The sequence below is a fragment of the Carcharodon carcharias genome, chromosome 1 (assembly GCF_017639515.1).
Source record: "Carcharodon carcharias isolate sCarCar2 chromosome 1, sCarCar2.pri, whole genome shotgun sequence".
NCBI classification, from domain to species: Eukaryota; Metazoa; Chordata; class Chondrichthyes; order Lamniformes; family Lamnidae; genus Carcharodon; species Carcharodon carcharias.
Window position 1 is genome coordinate 193,152,790 of NC_054467.1, and position 16,165 is coordinate 193,168,954.

Sequence of the window (16,165 nt, forward strand, 5' to 3'; positions counted from 1 at the left end):
GGGATGCCTGGTCGATGTTTTTCAGCTGTGACCTTCACAGCACACACTAGCACACCAGAACTAGAACACTAGAACCAGCACACATAGATCATGGTTGCAGCTGGCTTTTTAATCCCTTTTCTTGTGTATTTCTGGAAGGTAAAAGCAAACATATCTTTCACCCGGAATCTGCTTTCTTTCAACTCAGATCATTTCCACATTCTGAGATACAACTCAACAGGAATTGGTTCCTGCTGAGCTGATAATCAGTCTCCATTGTCTCTGCAACCACAGGAGATTGCAGTTCAGTTTTTTGCATTGCATCTCTTCCTTTTCAACTGTCTCTGTCTGAAGTGGGCCTTGACACCGTTTTAGGTGCAACATTCTGTTTTCTCTGGACTAGTTGGTCAAGTGTAATAGGAATTTTCCAGCAAGTGGTTACTTTGCATTTTCAGCCAGCTTTTGCTTGTATGACTTAAAAAAAAACACATCTTCCTTTAAAAAGTTCAATATGTCCGTAAGTAATTTGGGCTTTGATCCGCTGTCATGACACTTGACATCATCCAGGACAAAGCAGCCCACTTGATTAACACTCCATCCATCTCCTTCAACGTCACCACCGTCACACAGTAGCAGCAGTATGAACCGTCTACAAGATATGCTGCAACAACTCACCAAGGCTCCTTTGACAGCACCTTCCAAAACCACAACCTCTACCAGCTTGAAGGACAAGGACAGCAAATGCATTGTGGAATACCTGAAAGTTCCCCTCCAAGCCACACACAATCCTGACTTGGAACCAGATCACTTCTCCTTCACTGTCACTCGGTCAAAATCCTCAAACTCCCTTCCCAACAGCACTGTGGGTATATCTACACCACATGAACTGCAGTGGTTCAAGAAGGTGGCTCATCACCTCCTTCGCAAGTGCAGTTGGGATGGGCAATAAAGCTGGCCTAGCCAGTGACAGCCACACCCTGTGAAAGAATAAATAAAAATCAGTAATTCACCAACCCAGAAACAATAGACTGAATCCTGAATGAGACTATAATCAAAAGAATAAACATTCCTGATGGCCACTTGTACTACCAGCTTTGTATCAATTCAAAGCAATTTTGGATATGCAATGACTCAGAACTGAAACCAGCAATCTGACTACAAACTACAGTAATGACAAGAATTGTGGGACTGTCTCTAAGTGGACAGCTGCAGTCTGGAGCAAGAAAAGTTTAAAATACTATCAAGTGGTCCATTTAATGAAGCACATATTGCCAGTGCTCTCTGGTTGCTCTGTACAAGCAATGCAGGTGTAAGTAGTGTCAGCTTCTTAGGATTCATTTCACAATTTTTACAAACAGAATTTATACGTGGGATTTTCAGGTCCTGAAATTCAATAGACCTATTGCTCCTCCATCAAATTTTCCATCCTGCCTGTGACAATTCCCATGGAGGGCAGGACCAGAAAATAGGACTATGTGTTCCTTTTTATTGCGCAGGATCAATATGCTGGTATGTAAAAGGTATATGTTTACTTACCCTCAGAGTGAATGTCCCAATTTAAATAGTCCCAGTGGCAAGATTTTTGTGAGTTTTAAAAATGAAGAAGGTTATTTATTATTGCACACTTGTCCTGGATGTTTATAACATGACATCTCACTCACTTGACTCACCCTATCACACACACGAAGGTTAGATATAGATGAAGGTAAAACAATGCAATTGCAATTTATTATTATTTCATTCTCTTTCACTGCAAGCCTGCAGTTTCTTAGATGCATCGATGCTTTAGCTGAAGTGAAGGTTTTGTTAAGCAGAGGCTTCTTGTAGTTGAATTTCCAAGAAGTTGGCTCTCAAGTGTACTCAAAATTGGAACAAGCTGCAGTTGTCCTTCTCCAACTTTCAATGTATTGCTATTTATTACATTGGCTGCTTAGATTACTTGCGGCTGTTTTGATGGCTTTCTGATGGAACGCTGTCTGCAGAACAGCTCCTTGCTGTTATTTTAAAAGCAAACAATGAAATGATGTCCTCACCATGTGACTTGTACAAGTTCAAAGTCACTTTTCCAGTCTAGTTTGGATGATGGACCATCATAATACAATGGAAGATCGATGGGATCCATTCACATTCGTCTAACACACATTGAGTTTTGACGTTTCTTTTGTGTGTGGTGAAACAGGAAGACAAGCCAGCTGGAATGCTATTGTTCTTTTGTTGATGACCCATCCTTAAACAAAGGTATGTGTGAATTCCCCAAATGGCTGTGAATGTCCATATTTAATTAGATATTTGCCTGACATGCAGGACTGTCTGGAGCTCAAATGCCAAAGGTCACATGATTTGAAGTGGCCATTTAGAGCTTGGATAAGTACCTGGGACTATGATGTTATTGCTATTACAGAGACTTGGTTGAAGGATGGACAGGATTGGCAGATAAACATTCTAGGAAGCGAATGGCCATATTAGTGTGAGGCAGCATGGTTTTGTGAAGGGGAGGTCGTGTGTCACTAACTTGATCGAGTTTTTCGAGGAAATGACAAAGATGATCGACGATGGAAGGGCAATGGATGTTATCTACATGGATTTCAGTAAGGCTTTGACAAGGTCCCTCATGGCAAACTGGTACAGAAGGTAAAGTCATACGGGATCAGAGGTGAGCTGGGAAGATGGATACAGAATTGACTTTGTCATAGAAGACAGAGGGTAGCAGTGGAAGGGTGCTTTTCTGAATGGAGAGCTGTGACTAGTGGAGTTCCACAGGGATCAGTGCTGGGACCTTTGCTGTTTGTAGTGTACATAAATGATTTGGAGGAAAATGTAACTGGGCTAATTAGTAAGTTTGCAGACGACACTAAGGTTGGAGAAGTTGCAGATAGTGAAGAGGATTGTCAAAGGATACAACAGGATATAGATCGGTTGGAGACTTGGGCGGAGAAATGGCAAATGGAGTTTAATCCGGACAAATGCAAGGTAATGCATTTTGGAAGGTCTAATAGGTAGGAATTATACAGTAAATGGCAGAACCCTTAAGTGCATTGACAGGCAGAGGAACCTGGGTGTGCAGGTCCACAGGTCGCTGAAAGTGGCAACGCAGGTGGATAAGGTAGTCAGGAAGGCATATGGCATGCTTGCCTTCATTGGCAGGGGTATTGAGTATAAAAGCTGGGAAATCATGCTGCAGCTGTATAGAACCTTGTTTTGGCCACACTTGGAATATTATGTGCAGTTCTGGTCACCACATTACCAGAAGGATATGGAGGCATTGGAGAGGGTGCAGAGGAGGTTTACCAGGATGCTGCCTGGTCTGGAGGTTATTAGCTATGAGGAGAGTTTGGAGAACCTCAGATTGTTCTCACTAGACCGACGGAGATTGAGGGGCGACTTGATAGATGTTTACAAAATTATTAGTGGCATGGACAGAGTAGATAATCAGAAGCTTTTTCCCAGGGTGGAAGAGTCAACTACTAGGGGACATAGATTTAAGGTGAGAGGAGAGAACTTTTGAGGAGATGTGCGGGGCAAGTTTTTTACGCAGAGAGTAGTGAGTGTCTGGAATTCGCTGCCAGAGGAGGTGGTGGAAACAGCTACGATAGTGCTGTTTAAGAGGCAGCTTGACAAATATATGAATAGGATGGGAATAGAGGGTTACAGACCCCGGAAGTACAAAATGTTTTAGATTGACAGGCAATATGATTGGCGCAAGCTTGGAGGGCCAAAGGCCCTGTTCCTGTGCAGTACTTTTCTTTGTTCTTTGTTCTTTAATAGTCTGTCTGTGCTCCAAATTTTAAAGTACTAAGTGAAAGTTAATAAGATACTGAAACATGACATGATGCACAGCCACTGTTCTGAGACTGGAACTTATATATTTACTGACTTCCTAGTCATGCCTTTGGAAACAGTGCATTGTATTTGCATTAAAGGTAAATACTTGCCCACTACAATATTCTATAGATAACTGCAGTTTATTGGTCATAGTAAAATGGTTCAGTTGCAACCTCAGTATCTAGTTCAAACCTAAACTAGGCTACAAACTCCATAACTAGCATGGATAGAAGATTGGCTGTCTGGCAGGAGGCAGAGAGTGAGGATAAGGGGATCCTTCTCAGGATGGCGGCCAGTGACTAGTGGAGATCCACAGGGGTCTGTGTTGGTACCACAACTTTTCACTTTATACATTAATGATTTGGATGAAGGGACTGAGGGCGTTCTGGCTAAATTTGCAGATGATACAAAGATAGGTGGAGGGACAGGTAGTATTGAGGCGAGGAGGCTGCAGAAGGATTTAGACAGATTAGGAGAATGGGCAAAGAAGTGGCAGATGGAATACAACGTGGGGAAGTATGAGGTCATGCACTTTAGTAGGAAGAGTAGAGGTATAGACTATTTTCTAAATGGGGAGAGAATTCAGAAATCTGGAGTGCAAAGGGACTTGGGAGTCCTAGTCCAGGATTCTCTTAAGGTTAACTTGCAAGTTGAGTCAGGAGTTAGGAAGGCAAATGCAATGTTGGCATTTATTTTGAGAGGACTAGAATATAAAAGCAGGGATGTTCTGCTAAGGTTTTATAAGGCTTTGGTCAGACCACATTTAGAATATTATGAGCAATTTTGGGCCCCGTATCTCAGGAACGATGTGCTGGCCCTGGAGAGGGTCCAGAGAAGGTTCACAAGAATGATCCCAGGAATGAAAGGCTTAACATATGAGGAACGTTTGAGGACTCTGGGTCTGTACTTGATGGCGTTTAGAAGGATGAGGGGGGATCTGATTGAAACTTAGGGAATACTGAAAGGCCTGGATGGAGTGGATGTGGGGAAGATGTTTCCAATAGTAGGAGAGACTAGGACCCAAGGGCACAGCCTCAGAGTAAAGGGAAGACCTTTTAGAAGAGAGATGAGGAGAAACTTCTTTAGCCAGAGAGTGGTGAATCTATGGAATTCATTGCCACAGAAGGCTGTGGAGGCCAGGTTATTGAGTGTATTTAAGACCGAGATAGATAGGCTCTTGATTGGTAAGGGGATCAAAGGTTACGGGGAGAAGGTGGGAGAATGGGGTTGAGAAACTTATCAGCCATGATTGAATGGCGGAGCCGACTCGATGGGCCAAATGGCCTGATTTCTGCTCCTATGTCTTATGGTCTTATCTTATCCTTCAACAAGACCACATACCTCACCATTACAATACTACCCTCTGTCCCTTTCATACTTTACTACTGCTGCCACTGAGACTCGTATCCTGTCTCTCATTACCAGCAGACTTCACTTCTTCAATACTCAGCGCACGTGAACCACCAAGATAAACCTCAACTTTCCCAAAACTCATCCATTTCCGCTTGTGGATATATTCTATAAATTAAACTAACATAAACACAAGGCTTCACAGATGACACAATACTTGGAAGTATTGTTAACTTGGAGAAGGATTTCAGGCTTCAAGAGGTGGTATACAGGCTGGTGGAATGGGTGGACTTGTGGCAGATGAAAGTTAATGCAGATAAGTGTGAAGTGATTTATTTTGCTGGGAAGAACAAAGGGAGGGAATTCTAAAGGAAGTTCAGGAGCAGAAAGACTTGGGGGCAGATGTGAACAAATTGAATGTGGCAGGGCAGGTAGAAAAAAGGTTACAAATGGGATCCTGGTCTTTATAACCAGAGGCATAATAGAGTACAAAAGCAAAGAGGTTCTGGTGGACCTTTTGCTGTTTGGCTTCAGCTGTTCAATTCTGGGCACCACACTTTAGGAAGGACTTGAAGGCATTAGAGATGGTGCAAAAAAGATTTACAAGAATGGTGTCAGGGATGAAAGACATCTGTTACGAGGATAGATTGGAAAAGCTGGAGCTGCTCTTAGAGAAAAAAAGGTTGAGAGGAGGTTTGATAGATGCGTTTAAAATTAAGAGGGTGCTAGGCAGAGTAGATGGGGCAAAACTATTCCCATAGGCAGAAAATCAAGAACAAAAGGACACTGATTTAAGGTGAATGGCAAAAGAACCAAAGGTGACATTAGGAAAAACTGTTTTACGCAACAAATGTTTAGGATCTGGATTGCTCTGCCTGAGAGTGTGGTGGAGGCAGATTCAGTCATGGCTCTCAAAAGGCTATTGAATAATTATCTGAAGAGAAAAAAATATGCAGGGCTATGGGGAAAAGGCATGGGAGTGGGACTAGGTGAATTGCTCTTGCAGAGAGCCCGCATGGACAAGACAGACTGAATGGCTTCCTTCTGTGCTTAACCATTCCATGATTCTATGATTCAATAAAAGGCTTCCACACCCCATGTTCAAGATTGCAGACAAACCTGCAAGATTGATTTGCGGTAAAATAGAAAAACAGTTGCCAGAAGGGTTGACTTTTCTGTGCTCATTCTAATGTAAAAATATCCTTTTTAAGATGTAGTAACCAAACTTGAGTGTATTATTCTAAATGTAATCTGATACATGAATTGTAAGGCTTTAGTATAAACTTTGTAGATCTACATATTCTACTGCACTGGATATTTATCTTAGCATTCTATCAGTTAAATTTGAAATGAATGTGCCAGAACGTTAAAAGTGATTTATTTATTGTTAATCCCAGATTACTTTCTAAATTGCCATGTACTAATTCAATTCTGTTCATCGTATACTTATGTCCCAATTGTTTTCCACCCTATGTACTCTACATTTTATGTTAAATTTCATCTGCCATAGGAAGAGCGGCAGAGAGAGGGAATGCAGCTAAGATCTTCTAAAGGATTTAGGTGAATTATGCAACCTGGTAAATATATGGCAGATTAAATGCTGGATCAGTGCTGGGCCTCGGCTATTTACAATTTATATTAATGACTTACATGAAGTGACAGGGAGTAATGTATTTATATTTGTTGATGATACAGGGGTAGGTGGAATGCAAGTTGTGAGGAGGACACAAAGAGGCTGCAAAGAGATATAAACAGGTTAAGTGAGTTGGTAACAAGATGGCAGATGGAGTATAATGTGGAAAAGTGTGACATTAATCACTTTCATCGTAAGAATAGAAAAGTAGATTTTTTTAAAAGGCATGAAACTTATAAATTTTGATGTTTAGGGAGATTTCACTGTATCCATACAAGGAACACAGAAAGTTAGCATATAGGTGCAGCATGCAATTAGGAAGGCAATTGGCATGTTGGTTTTTATTGCAAGGGGATTGGCATACAGGAATAAAGAAGTGCTGTTACAATTGTACGGGGCTTTGCTAAGATGACACTGGAATACTGTGCAGTTTTGGTCTCCATATTTAAGGAAGGACGTATTTGCTTTGGAGGCAATACTGCGGAGGTTCATTAGATTGGTCCTTGGGTTGAGAAAGTTGTCCTATGATGAGTCTATATTATATGGAGTTCAGAAGAATAAGAGTTGATCTCAATGATTTCAAGATTATGAAGGGGATTTGGCAGGGTAGATACTAAGATTTGGTTTCCCCTGGCTGGGAATCTAGAACAAGGGGGCACAATTTCAGGATAAGGGTTTCATTCATTTAGGATGAGATGGAGAGAAATTTCTTTAGCCAAAGTGTAGTGAATCTTTGGCATTATCTACCTCAATGATGTACCATCATTGAATATCTTTAAGACTGAGATAGACAAAATTTTGGTCTCTCAGGGAATCAAGAGATATGGGGAGCAGGTCAGAAAATGGATTTGAAGCCAAGATCAGGCATGAACTTATTGAATCATGGAGCAAGCTTAACAGGCCATATAGTCTTCTCATGCTCCTGTTTCTTATTTCTGTAAGTAGGAGGAATTAAAGGGCTAGTAAGGCCTGCTTTCAGAGCCCAACTGGAACATTCCAGTCAACCTGCAGGATCCCTGAGGTGCGTGAACTAGCTTAGCTGCCTGGAGGTATCCTGCAGACACAGTCCTTGGGCCAACACTCTAGGCAGGCTTCAAGTCCCAGCCCACCTGCTGGGCCACAACTGCAGTAGGCTGCCTTATGGAGGGGCTCCCTCTTCACAATGATAGACCAACTGCTGAGTCCATTTTTCAGTTTAAAAGTTTAAAAAGATGGGTGATTGTTTCCTCTTTGACCCCAAGATTGTTGTCCCAAACCAAAGCCCATGTGGTTGTAAGATTACTTGGTGCAGAATACATGTTTGTAATGTTACTTCCTACTAATCAACTGAGCTTATCACTAAATAAACTTCCACAATTGCGTCACAATATTCAATGTAGGCAACATCATATCTCAACTAGATGAGCTGTACTCATTGGTAATAGCTGTCATGTAGTACTGACATCAATGTTGAGGTAAGCCACTGCTGAGGTACTGTTGGTTATATCGAATTATAATCTTCAGTCCTCATAGAAAATATTGAGCTGCTGCCTAGAGGGCATGAATATTAGATTTTAGTTGTTTCATATATCTCAAATTTTTTCAATGTTTATTTGATGGTTCAAAAACATGGCTGTGTTTCTATCTTATTTCATTTAATTTGAAATCTGAATTTTAATTAATATATCAAGAACAACTGAGCTTAGAGATGAAATTGTAGCCTGGACTGTTTATTTTATGTCACCTGCAGCATGGAGTTTGTAGAGGCAGTTTGAGTCTATTTATTGTTTGCATCTTTGTGATAGCAGCAGGTTATCAAGACAGGTATTACCAATGAATACAGCTCATCTAGTTGAGATATGATATTACCTACATTGAATATTGTGACGCAATTGTAGAAGTTTATTTAGTGATAAGCTCAGTTGATTAGTAGGAAGTAACATTATAAACATATATTCTGCACCAAATAATCTTACAAATAATGCTGTTCTGTGAATGGCTCAGCCTGGTTTGGTGTTAATTACTCTTAAAGAAATGTTACTGGGAGGAAGCAGTTGGGGTAAGAAAAATGAATACTCGAAATTTGAAGTGAATACAGAAAATTCTGAAACAGCACAACAGGTCAGTCAGCATTCAAAAATAGAAAGATTGGGTTAATGTTTCAAGTAATTATCCTTGTTTAACAAACAACATGCATTTACCACGTATCCTGTTATTATCTTTATTTTCCATTATAATTTTTTTCACCTCCTCATGGCAGTAATCCTGGCTGGACGATGTTGAATAGGTGCCAGTCACTCTCTAGTACCTTGCTTAAATGGACCATTTGTTAATTAGCCTGGCCAATTACTTTATAAAACAATTTAATTGTCAGTTGTTTGGGTCTTTCCAAATCCTCTAATCCTAAATTAATTTTGCTTTCATGTTTTACACCATCATCATAGGTATTTGATCATTTTCCAAGCATTTGAGAGTGCCCATCTTAGCTTGTAACTCTAGGAGATGTTCTGGTAATGCACCCATGTTAACCCACAGCAAACCCGGCTTGTAATGGTCATTTGGTATTTTGCTATTTTATGCTGTTTTAAGATATCCATTCTGTTTTCCAAAGTGAACACTCAATAGAATATTGCTGAAAAGAAAGAGATGCTGGTGCAGCATTTTGTCTCGCAATCATCTGGACAAACACAAGAATGCAAAATTTCAAATGTTTGCAACAATTTATACTACAGATTTAAGATAATAGGACAAGCTCATAATATGACGCATTTACACTTTCTAGAAATGACATGGATTCATATGCATGGACCTGTTCTCTGCAAACATAGGCCAGGATTTCCCGGTCGGCGAGCGAGAGGGGTGGGGTCCACTTTCCGATGCGTAAAATGACACGCGGTGACGTTGGGCGGAACTCCCGATGTCACCGCGGCCCATTTAAATTTTCAGATAGACGGGGGCTCAGCAGAATCTGCTGTTGCCCGCCGACCTGTCAATGTCAGGAGCCCTGGCAGGCATTGGAAAAAGCATGAAACCTCATCCACAGGCAGGATGATGTTCCATGTAGGTTTTTAAAAATGGAATTAAAGTATATGTAAAAGTTATGGACATGTCCCAACTCATATGATTGTGTCACATGAGGGGGCATGTCAGGGATTTTTTTTTCTATTTTTCAAATTTTTAAATATACAGCATTTAGCCTCAGGAGATGAGTGCACTCTTTCATGCGCATGCGCGACACAGCGCACTCTCGGGTTTAAGGATTTCACCCCCGCCCGCACAAGGAGCGCACAGCACTTCTATGCAGACATCACGCTGGGTGGGCCTTAATGGGCATGCCCACTTAAAATGGTGGCGTACCCCCAATCGGAGGTGCGCCTCCGCGTGCCCTCTCTTCAATATGCCCCTCCTGATGGGGGGGAAAATTCTGCCCATAAGTAACATATTCAAGCCTTATGACTTTTTCAAATAACCTGGAAACAGGCGGAGCCTATAGTTCCCAGTTGCATTCTCCATGGCAATGCTCTGGCTGATCAGAGTCGACCATTTTGCATTCTTTCACGGGACGCCGACGTCATTGGCTGAGCCAGCATTTTTATTGCCCATCCAATTGCCCTTGAGAAGGTGGTGGTGAGCTGCCTTTTTGAACTACTGCAGAATATGTGTTGTAGGAACACCCACAGTGCTTTTCTGGAGGAAGTACCAGGATTTTGATAAGGTGACAGTGAAGGAACGGTGATATATTTCCAAGTCAGGATGGTGAGTGGCTTGGAGAGGAACTTGCAGTGGTGGTGTTCCCATCTGTCGGCTGCCCTTGTCCTTCTAGGTAGTAGGGGCTGTGGGTTTTGAAGGTGGTGTTGAGGGAGCCTGGTGAATTGCTGCAATACATCTTGTAAATGGTACACACTGCTGTCACTGTGTGTTGGTGGTGGAGGGGATGGATGTTCAAGGTGGTGGGTAGGGTGCCAAACAAGCGGCCTGTTTTGTCCTGGATGGTGTTGAGCTTCATGAGTGTTGTTGGAGCTGCACTCATCCAGGCAAGTGGAGTGTATTCCATCATATTCCTGACTTGTGCTTTGTAGATGGTTGGCAGGCTTTGGGGAGTAGTAGGTGCACTCACTGCAGGATCCCCAGCCTCTGCCCTGCTCTTGTAGCCACAGTATTTATGTGGCAAGTCCAGTTCAATTTCTGGTCAATGGTAACTCCAAGGGTGTTGATAGTGGGGGATTCAGTGATGGTAATGCCATTGAAAGTCAAGGGAAGATGGTTGGATTCTCTCTTGTTGGAGATGGTCATTATCTGGCATTTGAATGGTGCAAATTCTACATGCCACTGTGAAGGAACGGTGATATATTTCCAATATTGTGCAATCATCAGTGAACATCCCTGCTTCTGACCTTATGATGGAAGGAAGGTCATTGATGAAGCAGCTGAAGATGGTTGAGGAACTCCTGCAGTGATGTCCTGGAGCTGAGATGACTGACATCCAGCAACCACAACCATCTTCCTTTGTGCTAGGTATGACTCCAACCAGCGGAGAGTTTCCCCCCTGATTCACATTGCCTCCAGTTTTGCTCAGGCTCCTTGATGCCACTAAGATAAAAGCAAAATACTGTGGATGCTGGAAATCTGAAACAAAAAGCAAAAATAGCTGGAAAAACTCAGCAGGTCTGACAGCATTATTTCTGACAGAAATATTTCACCTCATTTCTATTTTTCCTCAGTTCTGATGAAAAGTCATACAGACTCAAAATGTTAACTGTATTCCTCTCTGCAGATGCTGTCAGACCTGCTGAGTTTTTCCAGCTATTTTTGTTTTAGTCCTTGATGCCACATTCATTCAAATGCAGCCTTGATGTCAAGACAGTAACCCTCACCTCACCTTTTGAAGTCAGCTCATTTGTCTATGTTTGGACTAAGGCTGTAATGAAGTCAGGAGCTGAGTGAGCCTGGCGGAACCCAAATGAAGGTTAGTTTTTTTAAATTCAGTCATGGGATGTGGGCGTCACTGACTACACCAGCATTTATTGCCCATCTCTAATAGCTCTTAAGAACGTGATGGTGAGCTGCCTTCTTGAACTGCTGCAGTCCATGTGGTATAGGAATACCCACAGTGCTGTTAGGGAGGGAGTGCCAGAATTTTGACCCAGTGACAGTAAAGGAACGGTGATATATTTCAGGATGGTGTGTGGCTTGGAGGGGAACTTCTAGATGGTGGTGTTCCCATTTGCCTGCTGCCCTTGTCCTAGATGGTAGCGGTCGTGAGTTTGGAAGCTGCTCTCTCCGTGAGCAGATTATTGCTGAGTACGTGCCGCTTGACAACACTGCCGACGAGTCCTTCCATCAATTTGCTGATGATTGAGAGTAGACTGATGGGGCAGTAATTGGCTAGGTTTGATTTGTCCAGGCTTTTGTGGGCAGGACATCCTTGGGCAGTTTCCCGCATTACTGTGTACACGTCAGTGTTGTAACTGTACTGGAACAGCTTGGCTTGGGGCACGGCAATGGCAAGTTGGGGAGTACAAGTATTCAGTACTATTGCTGGAATGTTGACAGGGCCCATAGCCTTTACAGTATCCAGTGCCTTCAGCCGTTTCTTGATATCACGTGGTGTGAATCGAATTGGCTGAAAACTGACATCTATGATATAGGGGGCCTCAGGTGGAGGCCAAAATGCATCATCCACTCAGCACTTCTGGCCGAAGATTGTAGCAAACGCTTCAGCCTTATCTTTTGCACTGGTGTTCTGGGCTCCTCCAACATTGCCAGTGATCATTTTTAAACTTGAAGTTTGTTTTTATAAGCTCACGTTTTTTAAAGCTATGTAAAATACTGAAAATCATTGAGGATGGGGATATTTGTGGAGCCTCCTCCTCCAGTTTGTTGTTAAATTGTCCACCACCATTCACAACTGGATATGGTAGGGCTCCAGAGCTTAGATCTGATCCATTGGTTGTGGGATCGATTAGCTCTGTCAATTGCTTGCTGCTTTGCTGTTTGGCGTGCAAGTAGTCCTCTATTGTAGCGTCACCAGGTTGACACTTTATTTTTAGGTATGCCTGGTGCTGCTCCTGGCTCACCTTCCTGCACTCTTCATTGAACCAGGGTTGATCCCCTGGCTTGGTGGTAATGGTAGAGTGGGGGGATATGCCAAGCCGTGAGGTTACACATTGTGGTTGTGTACGGTTCTGCTGCTGCTGATGGCCTACAGTGCTTCATGGATGCCCAGTTTAGAGTTGCTAGATCTGTTCAAAATCTATCCCATTTAGCATGGTGGAAAGTATCCTCTATGTGAAAGTGGGACACCATCTCTACAAGTACTGTGAGGTGGTCACTCCTACCAATGCTGTCATGGACAGATGCATCTGCGACAGGTTGATTGTTGAGGATGTGGTAAAGTATGTTTTCCCCCCCTTTTGGTTCCCTCATGACCTGTGGCAGACCCAATCTAGCAGCGATTTCATCTAGGACATGGCCAGCTATGGTGCTACCTATGATTGGCTATGTTTGACCTGATGCCATGAGACTTCATGTTGTCCAGAATCAATATTGAGAACTCCCTGGGTAACTGCTTCGTGTGCTGCCACCTCTGGTCCCACCAGTATCACCATCTCTGACTTGTCCCACCAACAGGACAGATAGTGATAGTGGTATCTAGGACATTTCTGTAAGTGAGTATGACTATGTCAGGCTGTTGCTTGACTATTCTATGGGACAGCCCTCCCCATTTTGGCACTAGCCCCCTGATATTAGTAAGGAGGACTTTGCAGGGTGAACAGGATTGGGTTTGCCATTCTTTTTTCCGGTGCCTAGGTCAATGCCAGGTGATCCGTCTGGTATCATTCCTCTTCGTAGTGATTTACTACAGCTGATGACTGAGTACATCCTGAGCTAGATTGCTGGAGGTCACTTGAATCAACCACGTTGCTATGGGTCTGGAGTCACATACAGGCCAGACCAGGTAAAGATGGCAGATTTCCTTCCCTGAGTGGGCCTTTACAACAATCAACAATAGTTTCATGGACACAATTACCAGATTCATTAACTAAATTTAAATTCCTCCAGCTACTGTGGTGGGATTCAAATCCACATCCCAGAGCATTAGCCTAGGCCTCTGGACTATTAATCCAGTGACATTACCACCACGTCATCACCTCCCCTACAACCAACAAGCACCTTTTCTCCTGTAGTATAAATTGTTGTTGGTCATTTGAAATTTGGCATTCTCGCATTTGTCCTGATGAGTGCAAGACAAAAACTTTGGAAACATGTCTCTCTATTCAAGTTCTGTACAATCAAGTGATTACTTAGAATAGATCTTGCTTAAACTATAAATCATGAGGAAAATTTATTAAATAAATAAAAAACAAGCAAATAAACCAACAGTGATATATTACAATGATATACTTATAATAGAACTATCAATGACATTCTTGGAAACGTGAAATACTAAAGATCAGATTTTAATAAATAACCAAAACTGATGTGCTTGATTTGAGATTCCACGAGTCTACTTATAATTCATAATATTTTCACCTGCAACTTAAATGCCAAACTTGAAAGATATGTTTAAACTATATTTCCTTGAAAGAGGTGAGAGACTTACAGGCACATACCCAAATCCACAAGATCCTTGTCTTTTTATAACTGGAATTAAGGAGGTTGGAAACTTCCAGTGATTTTAGCAGATAGCCTCTGTTGATCCAATTAAGAGTTTTCAGTAAAATACAATTCAGCCGATCAGAAATCTGTATAAATTTAAATCATAGGCCAGGATTTCCACTGAGTTGGCTTAAGTCGAGAGCCCTTTAAAGATGGTGGGTATGTCCCAATTCCGGGATTCTCGATGCATTCCCGGGCTTTGTAAATTTTGTGAGTGCCTTTAAAGGGTTGCTTCCTGTCAGAATCCCAAATCTGGCACTCATGACCTGTCACTTCCATTGTGCCCATACCTCTGCAATTTTCATGGAGTCAGGCCAGGTTTTTAAAGAGTCATGGTTCACGGCTCATTAAAGGAGTTGTGAATACTAATATGAATGAGGGTACCTTTTAAAAGGTAAGTTCAAAAGGCCCTCATGCTGTCTATGACCAGCTCTGCCCTCCCACCCACCCCCTATGTTCTCTTATGCCCACCATGGCCGGCTCTGCCCTTCCACCACTTTGCCTGTTCATGCCCTCCATGCCAAACACTGGCACTTCCATGCCCATTGACCCAGTGTAGACTTTGTAGGACCAATGGACCCCATATTGTATAGTGGTGTGTGTAAAAAATAGATCTGAAAAAAAAATAATCCATTGATAACTTTCTCCTATGCTTAAAAAACGGTTTCCTCTGGGGAGCTGTTCTGTTATTTTACTTGATTTCGGGGCTCTCAGCCAAGTATATCTAATGAGGCCTCTCTCTCTTATTTCACTCTCCATAACTGATTTTGACTAATTCACCCATTGGAAGTCACACTCATTCTCTATTGATCATCTGGTTCTTCTCAATCCTTAAATCTCACTGACTAAAGCGATACGATGGTGATCCTGCCATTCATTAATGTCCCAGAGGTCCCATTGCCAGCACTACTGGTATAAGCTTGCATCTTCACTAAACTACAGCATGAAAAAATTGTTTTCTTCCTACATTTTTCCATTAATTACATTCAAAAGTACTTAATTAGTGCATTTAGTATCTATCATATCATAAGGTTGAAATTAGCTATGAAAAAGTACAATTTAAAATTAAATACATAATTAGAGGAGGGCCACTTTCAGTGGGTTGAGAGTGCATCTGTCTGATGTAAATGGAAATCAAAGGCTGGCAGGTAAAACTATAACTGAACAATGGGTTGCCTTTAGAGAGCAAATGGTTCATTTCTTTTTTTATTATTCATTCATGGGATGTGGGCATTTCTGGCCAGGCCATCATTCATTGCCCTTGAGAAACATAGAAAATAGGGGCAGGAGTAGGCCTGAATGGCCCTTTGAGTCTGCTCCCCCATTCATTACGATCATGGCTGATCATTCAACTCAATAGCCTGCTCCCGCTTTCTCCTCATATTCTTTGATCCCTTTCACCCCAAGAGCTATATCTAACTCCTCCTTGAAAACATACAAAATTTTGGCCTCAACTAGTTTCTGTGGTAATGAATTCCACAGGCTCACCATTCTCTGGGTGAAGAAATTTCTCCTCACCTCAGTCCTAAATGGTCTACTCCGTATCCTCAGACTGTGACCCCTAGTTCTGGACTCCCCCACCATCAGGAACATCCTTCTTGCAACTGCCCTGTCTAGTCCTGTTAGAATTTTATAGGTTTCTATGAGATCCCACCTCATTTTTCTGAACTCCCAATATAATCCCAACCGACTCAATTTCTCCTCATATGTCAATCCCGTCATCCCAGGAATCAGTCTGATAAA